Source organism: Fukomys damarensis, unplaced genomic scaffold (genome assembly GCF_012274545.1).
Source record: "Fukomys damarensis isolate Sample0158 unplaced genomic scaffold, DMR_v1.0_HiC HiC_scaffold_5, whole genome shotgun sequence".
Taxonomy (NCBI): Eukaryota; Metazoa; Chordata; class Mammalia; order Rodentia; family Bathyergidae; genus Fukomys; species Fukomys damarensis.
Window position 1 is genome coordinate 6,557,699 of NW_022900917.1, and position 12,208 is coordinate 6,569,906.

Consider the following 12,208-nt stretch of genomic DNA (forward strand, 5'->3'; position numbering starts at 1 on the left):
GTGCCCTCCCGTCCCCTCCCGCCGTCAGGCCCACACGTGGACCGGAGCCTGGCCAGGTGCGTCATCGGGTTCGAGCACCATGATTGGGTCCAGGGCCCCTCGGCGTCGCGTGTGCCCAGCCCGGGCGACAGCGGAGGGCGAAGGTGCCCCACACCTGCCGGAGTCTGGACAGGCTTCAGGGTCAGCACCGGGTACAGGAGGCCAGGGCTTCAGCCAGGGGGAGAAAGGACAGCCAGCCACTTCCATGTGGGTGAACCCTGTTCTTGAAAAACCACTCTCCTCTTGGCTCGAACCATTTTGAGCTTTGGATTTGCTGTTTGCCTGTACAGCCCAACCTCCTTTGAACTTCCTGGTTGAGAAGAGGCACAGATGATTTGCGAGGGATTCCGGGATGTTTATCGCAGGTTCACCCAGTTTGGAACACAGGTTTTTCCTGCTGAGGAGTGTAGTTTCTGAGGGAGGAGGAACCTGCGAGCCAGAAGGTTTCTGATGCCAGAGGAGAGGAGGTCACACGATGCCTGAGTTACAGTTCCCAAGTGAGCTTGAGGTCCCGGGAGAACTGAGGTAGGGAAGGAGGGCATGACTGCCAGCTGCGCCAGGCCCCTTGCCAAGGGGAAATGAGCCTGTTCCTTGTAGGCCAGAGACTTGGTGGAGCCGTAGGGGCTTGCTGGCTTTTGCTTCCCCTTCCTGCCCCAAGAGAGAAAAACGGCAATCATTTGACTCTTGCTTTCCTTATAATTATTGTCTTAACAACCTGAAGTAGCAACAACCCGGCTCCTATGCTAAGCATCCTTCAGCTCCGGAAAATACTGCTACTGGGCTGACTCTGGTTGGAAGATCCCAGCTGCTCTCCCAGCTGCACCAACAACAGTGATATTCATTCTCTCTCTCCCCTCTCACCCCCCGCACACACATACGTGTATATACACACATACGTATATATACACACATACATATAGAAAGAGAATCTGGCTTTTTGCATTGTTACAATTGATAGCAGCACAAGACTTCAGATGTCGCTAATCGAAAACCCAAGATAACATTCATCTTGAGACCAGGGGTAGGGTGACCAGGCTCCCTTCCGCATCACCCTTCAGATGGCGTCTATCTCTAACGCATCACTCCCCTGTGTCCCCCAAGTGAGGGGCACGCCCACCTGTTGGCATTCCACAGTGTTCTGGACAGTTTCCTGCTCACTGTAGGGAGCGTAGAATTAGTCATGTTTCTTGTCTTGTGGGTGGTTATACCACTGAAGCTAGACCTTACAGAAACCGGAGCTCTGAAAGGAAGTGCGTGTGCACTGCAGAGAGCTTATTTTACTTTCTAGTGACTTATTTAGCTGAAGAACCTGTCTGGTAAACAGGAGATACCCACCCCGAATCACACTAAGGTCTCAACTTGAAGAATGAAGGAGGTGCTTTAAACTTTGACTGCAAATATGGTTCCCATCTCTGTTCTTTGCAAAGGTGGTTTTCTGAGCATCGACTGGGGCCACAAAATAAAGAGCCAAAACCCTCGCTTCCTCTGGGAACCTCTCGCAACCCTCCCAGTCCCTCCACCTTTCCAGTGCTCCGGGGGCATCCTACCCTGAGCTCACCTGACACCTGTGCTGAAATCTGTCTTACACGAATGTGCCTCTCATTAGACACCAGGCACCTTGCGGGTGCAGATCAGATAGCCTGGCTTTAACTTCCTAGCGGATAGCAACAGTGTGTGGCCCGTGATAGGTACTCAGAGGATGCCCCTGGAGAGCAGGGCAGATGTATTCATGTGGCTTTTGTAACCCTTTCAGAATGGTGCCTGGATTTTTCTTAAGAGCTCAAAGCCATCAAATAAAGGACCTTTGAAACATTGGAAGGGGGATACTTTTAAAGGAGGTGCTCTCCTCATCAGTCTTTTGATGTTCAAAGACGTGAGACCTGTGGTTTTCATCTGCTGCTGGGAGTGACCTTGTCTGTCTTCCGCTGTGATGTGTAGGTGCTGCTCTTAGGGCTGCTGTCTGCATTTTGCAGTCCAGCAGCGTTCAGTGTCCTGGAGTGCGTGACGATTTCATAAGAAGTTTCCAAGTCAAGAGAGGACCAGTTTACTCAAACTTCTTGAGAAGCACTGATGCAGAGAATTAGGAATTTTGCCAGAGGAAGAGGAGGAAGAAATAGGGTAAATGTTACTTAATATCTGACCTTTAGTCTCCATAACTGGAAAAAAGAATGGGCTCGCTGCTCATTACTGACTGGGAATGCTGGGATGATTCAGTAAAGGAAAGGTTTTGTAGAAGTGCTGGAACTCACATTGTCAGTAAATGTTACCTGTACTCCCTCCCATTCCTCTCCTTTACAAAAGCCACAGCATTGGGCATGTTTTTTGATCCCAGATTTTCACTTATTCACGCCAGCTGGTCTTTCTAATTAGTAACAAATTAGAAGGTTTTTGTAATGTGTAACCTTTCTCTTCAGTAAGTTCCTCTCCTTTACAAAAGCCACAGCATTGGGCATGCTTTTGATCCCAGATTTTCACTTATTCACGCCCGCTGGTCTTTCTAATTAGTAACAAATTAGAAGGTTTTTGTAATGTGTAACCTTTCTCTTCAGTAAACTTGAACTTGTGAAGGTGTTAATTGTCAGTGAGGCACTCATGCATTTCACTGAATCTGCAGCTTCGAATTTGAGATGAAAAAGAGGTGCCCTTTTTTTAGTGTTTAATGGATACCCTGGGTTGTGGTTTCATCTGTCTGATTGATGTTTCCTAGCTTAATTGCAATCCATGCTTTATTTTGTGCTTCTGGCAACTGGGAAGCTTGGAGGTGTGCTTTCCAGACCAGAGCAGGGTCTCACACTGTGGTCTGCATTGAGTTGGGATTGTGTTGGAATCCATTGTACTTTTATTTTTCAATTAGAACAAAGACCTCTAGGTAGCATGCAGGGACCACAGACCCACCCATTTTCCATAGACAGACCATGCAAATGGCTGTGCCTGTTGATGCCATGTTACTGGACAGAAGCATATTGCAGTGTTATATGAGAAGAGGAAAAACGTGAATTGATTGCTCAAGGACTGTGTTGTATTCATCTCTGTGTTCTGAGAATGGTGCCTGGCACTTAGGAGGCCCATGGTAATCACCTCATGAATGAAGTGTAATTGCATGATTGCCCAAAGCTAGAGAAGGGCTTTTCCCCTAGTCTCCAATTCTTTTCTTTCTTTACCATGAGAGATTTATGAGGAAAGTAGGGTGGATGAACACTATTCCAGGTTGAATAGAATAGCCTCTTACAAGGCATCAAAATGATTTCCAGTCTTCACCACTCACCCAGCCACCCCCTGCTACAGGGTTTCTAAATGACAGATGTCTAAATGGCACCTATGTTAGGGGAGCTGACTTGCCCATCTCTCATGAATGCACTGGCTTATCAGATGACTTCGGCTATGGCATTCAGTGTGTAGTTTTTCTCCTGTAAGTGAAAAAATGACCCCTGATTAAGTGATAAAAAGTGTTCAGGAAAAGGGGAAAGAGAGAGTCAGAAACTTGTAGCAAAGAGGAGTGATGGTAGACACCAGGCTCGGGGAGCCAGTACGTGCGGAGTACCTAAGGTGAATTGAGAAGTAAGGCACAGATTCAAAGGAGTAACAATGGACGGTAAAGGTGTTTCGGGTGCCTCGAGGGTTGCTTTTCCTGGGCGTGTATTGGGTAGAGAAGTGAGGAGTGCCTTCCTCTGTCACCTGGACAACCCCGAGAGCCTGGAGATTATGGGTTTCTGCAGCAGTCAGCCTGGACCCAGGGGGCAGAGGTAGCTAGGTTGCCTTTCATAGTCTTGGTTGTCAGACACTGTCTCCTTCCTCCTGAGGACAGTCCGCACAAGGGTGCGAGAGAGACCAGATGCATTATTCAGGTGCATTCCCCTCTGGTGACACAGGAAGCAAGGGGAAAGTGACTTCCTCTTGCCCTGTGTGACATTCTCGGTCCTAGCCCGCCTATGGTTTTCTGCTGCATTTTCTGACTGCTTTATGGTAGAAAGAAATCAAAGCTCTCTGGATGAAAGGGAAATACTGGGTGGGTCATGGGTGCTTTTGATTTCCACAGGAGAGCTCCCAACTGTCTCATCCTCAGAGTAGACCCAAAAGCAGTGGGGCCGTGGACAAGTTTCGCTCTAGGTACTTAGCCCTGCGGCACCACGGTGAAACCATTTGCTCCCAGTTCCCATCCATTTCGTGTATCACTGAGGGTCTTTTCTTTTTGGTTCTTTCCATTTCGCTCTTTGGCCCATGTGATCTGACTGGGCACCACCCTGGCAGCTCCTGTTAATCACTCTGATTTAGGACTTGAGAACGAAGACCAGACACCCATGATGGAAAATTTCTGTGCGGTGACTGTGTGAACAAGAAGTGGGACCTCAAACCCTGGTTGGAAACTTGCTGTGATGGCACTTCCCTCCTCATGTCTCCCCTGAAGTCGCTGAACCAGTGTAGACAGGGCTCAGTCTAATCCCTCTGCTGCCTCCCACCACCCCACCCGTCCAGTCCTTTCACCCCTCCCTCATCACCGCCTGGCTTTTCGCCTTTGCCAGAAGAAACAAGCGCTGGGGCTCAGAAGCGCTGGGGCTCAGCAGTGGGAACCTTTGCCGGGGCGGCTGGATATGTGATCCTGGGTCACCAGAGCTGGTGCAGAGACTGGGGATGAGAGGGACAGCTGGAAACCTGAAGCCAGAGCTGGACTCTGAGGTGCTGTGCATTTACTTCATTAGGAGGAAGGGGCTATTGCTTTCTCATTCATTGGCACTTAGGCAGGTTCTGAATTTCTGGTTTGTAAGTGCCGCTCATGGGCAAGGACCTCTGCTGGACTTGATGGGTGACCAGATGAAGGAGGGAGTAGAGCCCGCTCACCAGCCCATCCCACACCCCAGCCTCCACTTGACGAAGGAGACAGAGAAGCAGATCAGCTGAATGATATAAGTGCTAAATAAAAGTACAAGGAGCATGATGTGGGAGGCCTGAGAACAAATGGAGCATTTAGTTCTGAGCTGGCCGAGGATGGCCGAACCAAGGGAGGAGCACTGAGAGAGCCTTTGAGCTGGATTTAGATGGGCGGGGCAGAGGGCACAACAGTAGTGTGTGTATGGTGTGGGCCTCCTGGTGGGTTTTCCCACACCCTGGGGTGTGGTTACTCTACCCTGTGGACAGCAAAGTGAAGGAGAAGGTTCCTAAGTCATGGTCGACCGTATTCTTTTTCCTAGGGGCTCTGTTATCTGCTTGGCCAAGCTATCAGCATTCCCTGAGGCCCAGTTGGTTCTTGGATATGAAACCACAGGAGCAAGCAGAGGGGAGCTGCTCTTGTAAATCATGCTGATTCCTCCCTGGTTTTCTGAAGTGCAGCATGGCAGTGCCACCCTCTCTGGGCTGGCTCATGAGAGCGCATGGCTATATTTAGTCTTGTTCTGCTAAAGTGTGGGTGCAAGAAGCTGCTCATACAGCTTTCCTCCCAGCAGGAGGAGCAGGATGGGGTGCAGCTGTGGGTGACATGGGTGGCCCGCCTCACTGCCTCCCGCAGCCTCCTGCTCCTGGCGCTGGCAGAGTCAGTTGGCAAGTTGGGTTCCTTTGCCCCTCCCTGTCCCTCCGCCACCTGGCTGCTGGGGAAGGTGGTGAGGAGTTGTGTTCCCAGGAATGCATCCCAGGTCTCCAGGAACTCGCCCATGTTTGAGGACTGACTGTGGGGCGGGAACCTCAGAGCTATGACTGTGTGTGAGGCGTGGGGCCGAGTGGACTCGGCTGTTCTTGGTCTGTTGCCACAGGGCTGTCGCGTTGGTGGTGCTCATTCTGATGTGCAAGCTCTGCAGCCATATGAAGACAAAACAGCCCAGTGGAGGACCGGTAGTGTGTGTGGATCATTACTGAATTTATCGTCCAACCATCCAGCGGGTGTATGAGTAGTAATGACCTCATGGGCATTGGGAGGGTTAAGTGAGGACCCAGGAAGCTGAAGACTGGGTCTAGCAGATGCTCAGCGAATACTCCATAATGCCAAACGGATGAGGGCAACGATGCTGCCTCTTCTCATTCTCCTGCCACACTTAGGAAAGCATCTAAACCATTTTTACATCTCCATGGTAATACTGTGCCTGGTGAAGGAAGCTAGGGGGAAGGAAGATGGGTTGTCGGGATGAGGCCAAGAAAATGTAGTTGATAAAATTTAAGGCACTCGCAATTTAAGTATATATCAAATGATGCACCCATTATCACGTATCTTTCAGCTTTGAGGTAACAGAAGGAATCAAAGCTATTAAAGCAGGGTATATTCATTAAAGACTCATCACATATAATTTTTCCCACCAAAAATTTACTTGTCACTGAACATCAACAATTTTGTAGGTTAGTGACTGAAAAGATGATCATGAAGCCACGTAATATCTATGCAGAGTAAACAGGCTGCAAAGAGAAAATTCAGATCTTGAAAATAATGTCAAAATCAAAGCTACAGTCCAATTAAAATATGACTGAGATAGGTGAGGTAGCCATTAAAGAGAAAATTAACAAACTTGTTGGCTTGATAGGCACCCAAGAGAAATATTAGGACCTTCTAAATATTAAGAGAAGTCTTTGGTGAAGAGAGTCACCAAAAAACACTTTGGGAAAAAATTATATCCTTCACTTTTGGGCTATGAAAAGTCAAGTGTAAGATGAAAGATAGTTTGTCCTTCTGGAATAAATTTGATGCAGAAGTTATATAACAAATAAAAATGGGTTCCTTTCTGTCCTAAGAATTAGCATGTATTTACAGTTCTAACCCAACTGTAGTTAAATAGGAGGTAAACTTCAACTTCTGTTTGCAAGATCCAGTATCGTTCTGACTGCTTTGCTATTGATTTTGAAACTTCAATCCCATTTCAAGTGTATTTTTTCTCACTTTGTCTTTTATGTTTTCTTTAGTATTTTCCATTTTTAAATTTTGGTTACTTAGGTATAATTTACATGTAGTAAAATCACTTTTTGTAGTCTTGAGAGATTTGGGGAAAAATAGTCTTGTAACAACCCCGTAGTCAGGATGCAGAACAATTCCAGCACTGCCGCCATCTCCTTGGGCCCTTCCCGCCACCGTAGCCCTGGTAACACTTCCCTGAATCCTGTCCCTGTACTTTACCCTCTGTAGAATGTCATGTACATGGCATCATACAGTGTGCTGCTCCTTGACTCTGGTGAATCTGAGAGTAGCTCCGTGTGTGTCTTTGCTTTGTGGTGGTGTGGCTCTGTCTTCCATTTCTTATCTGCTTTCTGAGGAAATGTAGCCTTTGTACATTATTTAGTCAGTATTTCTGCCTGGATAAACGGTGGGATTCATATTAAAGGTAAAGTCATCTAGGAAGTGTCTGTGGATTTATCGTTTTCTTCCTGTTGCTTAGATGTAGAGTAGGTTCTCTTTTATTTGATATTATCTGTTGAGGACCTGCTGTGTGTCAAGTGGAGGAAGAGTTTGGCTTATGGTCATGTGATATGGTCAGTAAGCTGGGGAAAACCAGCCGGAGGCTGTGAGCCTTCTTAGGCAGTATTTCCTGGGGCAGTTTTTTTTTTTTTGGGGGGCTGTTCTTTTTGGGTAAACAAGAAATACGGGCCCTAACTCAGTTGTACCAATTGTATTTGAGAGACACCAATCAAGGGGCAGGATTCTTAGCCTAGGATCGCAAGAGGATTGAAGAAACTCATGATGTCCTTTGATTGTAGGCACAATCTGTGTATGGACATTAGCTGCATTTTTCATGTAGTACTTGAATAGGGGCTTTACTCCTGTTCAGGGGCTGAAGATGAATAATCTCAGGTCCGTGAGAATAGGGCTTTGACTTTTTAATTCTGTGATCTGTCCCCAGTGCCTGCCCCTGCTTTTGGCCCAGAAAAGTCACTTGATTATTTATTGAATAAACAAAAGAACTAATGTTGCTTTGTGTCTATTCTGAGCTCTTTGTGTCATTCTCTAAAAATTAATTCTGATAATGTAGTGAAGTGTGGCGGCGGGGGGGTCCCACAGTCTAACAATTGAGCGGCTTTGGATCCAGAAAAGATAACAAAGTTTTGTAAGGCCATAGAGCTAATTTATGGTAGAACTTTGCTTTGTAGGTAAATTTACCATATTCCAGAGGCTTTGCTTTTTTGCCAGATTGTGTTGCTCACTGGTTGTTCTAGTTTGGTAGTTTAGTTCTGGTTTACCAGTTTTTTTTTTTTTTTTCCCGGAAACCTGGAAAACACCATTATAATAAAAGCCATTCAAAATTCCTTTGAGTTTTTGGGTCAAGTCTCTGATAAAGTACTTATCTTGATATTAGCTGACTATTTTTGCATCCTTTCTTTATAAGGAGCTTCAGGCCTGTGGGGTTTTGTCTTTATTTTCCCATGCTGCCTTCCAAATTCACTGGCACGCTGAGCATGCTGTTAATGAAAATTGCTCATCTACTTGGACAGTGCGTGTTCCTTTTGTACCTGCTGTAAGCGCAGCACTGTGAATGGCACTGGGAAGGTATAAAAGCGTCCAGAGTTATTGAACTTCTCCCCGCTGATCCTATAGTTGAGTCAGAAATTTAAGACTGAGGTACTAATTATATTAGCATGAAATAAATAGGAACATGAGCAGGGGAGGCTGTGGAGGGATGAACACTGTATTGATGAGGACCCCCGTGGCCCCTTTGGGAAATCACTGTGTTTTGTTTTTTGTTGTGGCTCTTGTTTTATGATAGTGTGAACTCACTGCTATAAAAAGTTTGGCCACAGTCTGGAAAGACCGAAAAGACAAAAGAGACACTGAAGTAATGTAGTAATAGGGTGATTAAGGAAAAGAAAGGAATGGAAAGGGGCAGGTGTTAGAAGTGTTTCGTAGGAGGGAAGAAAGGCTAGGATTTGGGTTGTTTAATTATAATTCTTCCAGGCTGTTTGGGGGCTTTCCATTGTCAAGAAAAGGAAGTATTAGTGGTTTGTGCTGCTCCCCAGCAATCTTCCTTGGTAACCATACTTCCTGGGCTCACAGCACATTTTGAAGCCTGTTGGTCTGTTGATGCAATCTCACTGCCACCCCACAGATGCCTTTGTCCGACCTGTCGTGAGTGGTCTAGCTCACATCCTTCCATGAGCATATTTACAGCAAGAAACTAGATGGGCAAGAGGGGAGACCTCCCAGCGTGAGAAGACCAGGACTGCCAGGTAGTGGCAGCATTTCAGGGATGGGACCAGAGAGAAGCTGACGGAGGAGGGGAGAAACAGGTAGCAGGTGTCAGGAGTGCGCATTTCAGAGGGTCACATTGCTGGGATGCACCCGCCGGGCTGTCAAGGAGTAAAGAGTTCTGATGAAGTCTGTGTTATGATTGTTGAGGGACGGGGTGGGTGGTTAGAAAGCTACGCTGGAAGCACGTGCCTGGAAATGGGGATCAGGACGTCATAGTGTGGACAGGAGGGAAGACGGGGTTACGGCAAGGGAGAGATCCGTGTCACAGTCTGGAGACTCGGAGAAGACGGAAGAAGCAAGGCATTTTCCCGGGCTGGAAATAAGTTTGAAAGAAGCGTTTTTTGGCTAGGAAATATTTGAGAAGGCTTACAGACTAGGTGAACTGACTTAGTGGAGAGGTAGACTTTGAAGATACAAAGGATAGGGGAGAGAACTGATAGGCAGGGGCCATCAGCAGTTACTGTCAGCTGCTCTTAGAGAAGATACTGTTTCTCCTGGAAGGGGTGGATAAGAAGCATTGTACCTGCAAAATATATACATAGCTATTACAAAATAAGCTCCCATACTAAGTGATTGGTGCCCTTCCGAGTGTCTCACATTAACTTATTAACTTAACATAGTTCTGTTGAGTAGGGGCCACTATCACCCCTATTTACAAACACTGAAAAGGAGACAAAGTTTAACTTGCCCGTCGTCACATGGCTAGTGAACAGCAGAGATGTTGTCTCCATCATCCTGTTTCCCGGTTAGTACCCTCTGAGAAGTACTAGACTGAGGTATAATCATCTTTAGGATTTTCTTTGCAAGTGAGTCTGTTAAAGGATGGCAGTTTTGTGTGGATTGACTTGTTCTACAATAAGGGAATCCCAGGCAGGGCAGGGATGGAGTAGTAGGAAGACTCCCCAGGTTTCTGATGGTGGGGCAGGCCTGCTTTGCAGAATGTGGGGCTAAGGTTGGGGGGGACCTGTCTGCAGAATTGAGGTTGGGTGTCCCAGGTACTGGGTACTTCAAGGACACTCCGATCCCTCTGACTGGTGCTGGGGTTTTCAGGAAAAGAGAAAGTAGGGGTAGAAAGGACAGATGAAAAAGCTATGGAAAATAACCCTGGTCACCTTTGCAGTGTTGTCGAGACAGAAATATGATCTCCATCTCTGTCTATGTCTGACCACCGTTGGGCTCTCAGTGGCTATAAAATATTGGTTTGCAGATGCGGATGCAGATGCAGGGAGAGATTTTCCCTGGCTGAAGCCCGGTCTCTTGCTCGGCAAGTACCTCTCTAAACAATCCAGACGCCTCTGTCTCCACTCACGCGATTTGAACGGCCAGGGCTCTGCATTGGAACTCATGTCTGGCATCTTCCCTGATGGCCATTGTCCCTGAGATCACACCCAGCTGGCTCTGTGCCGCATGGTACTTACCAAGTGCGGTTTCTCATCGGGGCCACAGCTGATCCTTTGGCAGCTGGAGCAGGCAGCCTCTCTCCCTCGTATCAGTCAGGATGTGAAGATTTCCCTGCCCAAGGTCACACAGCTCATTAGTGACAAAGCTTAGATTTAGAACTTGCTGTCTGGACTCCTTTTGTTGTGGCTCCTTGCTTTGCTGCCTGGTGGAATGGCACCGAGCCCAATTTGAAGGGGTTTATAAGCGGGATGTTAACAGCTGTCTGTAGGACTCATGTTATTATTTCAAAAGGGATCCAGAAGTTGTCTTAAATTATGGATGAAGACAACCGGAGTGGAGCCTGAGGTCATGCCGTTCTTCAGAGCCGCCTAGTCATTGGCTCACAGTGATGAACGTTCAGTTTGCCTTTTTCTTTCCCAGCATTTTGTCAGTTCTCCATTATCAGATCTTCAGCATAGTCCTATTGAAGTCATTTTTGAAAATACCTTATTCTGGGTATGAGAATCCTTCATATTCCCCATGGGAAAAAGTTCTAAAAACACAAATAAGAAACTAACAGTATCAGCTCGTGTGACGGTAGCCGGTATTAGACACCAGTACCCGCAGGTGGGGCTGCTGCCCTTCATACAGCAAACCCTGGCATGGCCAATTATGTTGGTTGGTGTCTGGGCCATATGGATTGCTTTTAATTTTCAATATCCTACTTTTTTATAAGAATCCCATGAAGTGATTGTAAATATTATGTCCATTTTCTACATGACAAATTAAAGCCTAGAGAAATGAAAATCATCCCCAGGTATTCAACCCCAAATTCTGGTGACTTCAGTGCCTGCTATGTTGTCATGGAACCAACTCGATGCCCAGGCTTGGGTCACCTAGGGGGTGACCATCCTTTACAGCTTTGTATAATAATTAGCTGTACCCGGGATAGCACAAGCTAGTTTAGCAAATCTTAATAGCTTTTGGTAAAATATTAATGAAGTTTATTTGTAAAATTTTGCTTGGAAAGTGTGTAAGGAAGGACTGATAGCATTTTTTTTAGATACAGCACTTAATGAGGCCAGTGATAAGTCCTAAAGGGAAGCCAGTAACCTTTCAAGTTTCAGGAGCAGTCTTTGCCTCTCTGTACTGTCATCACTTGTTGATGGTCATTGTCTGGGCTGCAGATGTCAAAATAGCCCACCTTTTACAATGAAAGGCATAGCTGTTTTAGATGGAAGGAGAGGTCTTTGCTGTATAGAGACAGTATCCAAATTAACTGTAGACTGAGTTGTAACATGTTTCTTAAGTTATACTTATCCATCTCTATTATAGCTGATTGTTTATTCACATACGCCAATTGATTATTCCCATGCTATTTTATTCTTTTAATTTTCAGTATATTCTTTTAAATCCATCCTTTTTTGGAGGGTGTGGTACCTGGGATTGAATTTGGGACCTTGGGCTTGTGAGGCAGGTGGTGGAACCACTGATCTAAATCACGGCCCAAATCCATCTTTTTTTTTGTTTTGTGTTTTTCATTTTCATTTTGGTCTCTGTCTAGTCGTCCTGCTAACTTGGTATACTGTGGAAGATGTCCTGGTGTTTTCATTGTCATTGTTTAAGAATCTTTGATTA

At 46.3% G+C, this 12,208-nt stretch overlaps 1 protein-coding gene across 3 annotated transcripts in view; it reads left to right on the plus strand.

Moving 5' to 3' along the window:
- The window catches only part of Samd12 (sterile alpha motif domain containing 12), a 360,178-nt gene that overhangs the window by 435 nt on the left and 347,535 nt on the right, over window positions 1–12,208 (plus strand). The window lies entirely within an intron of this gene.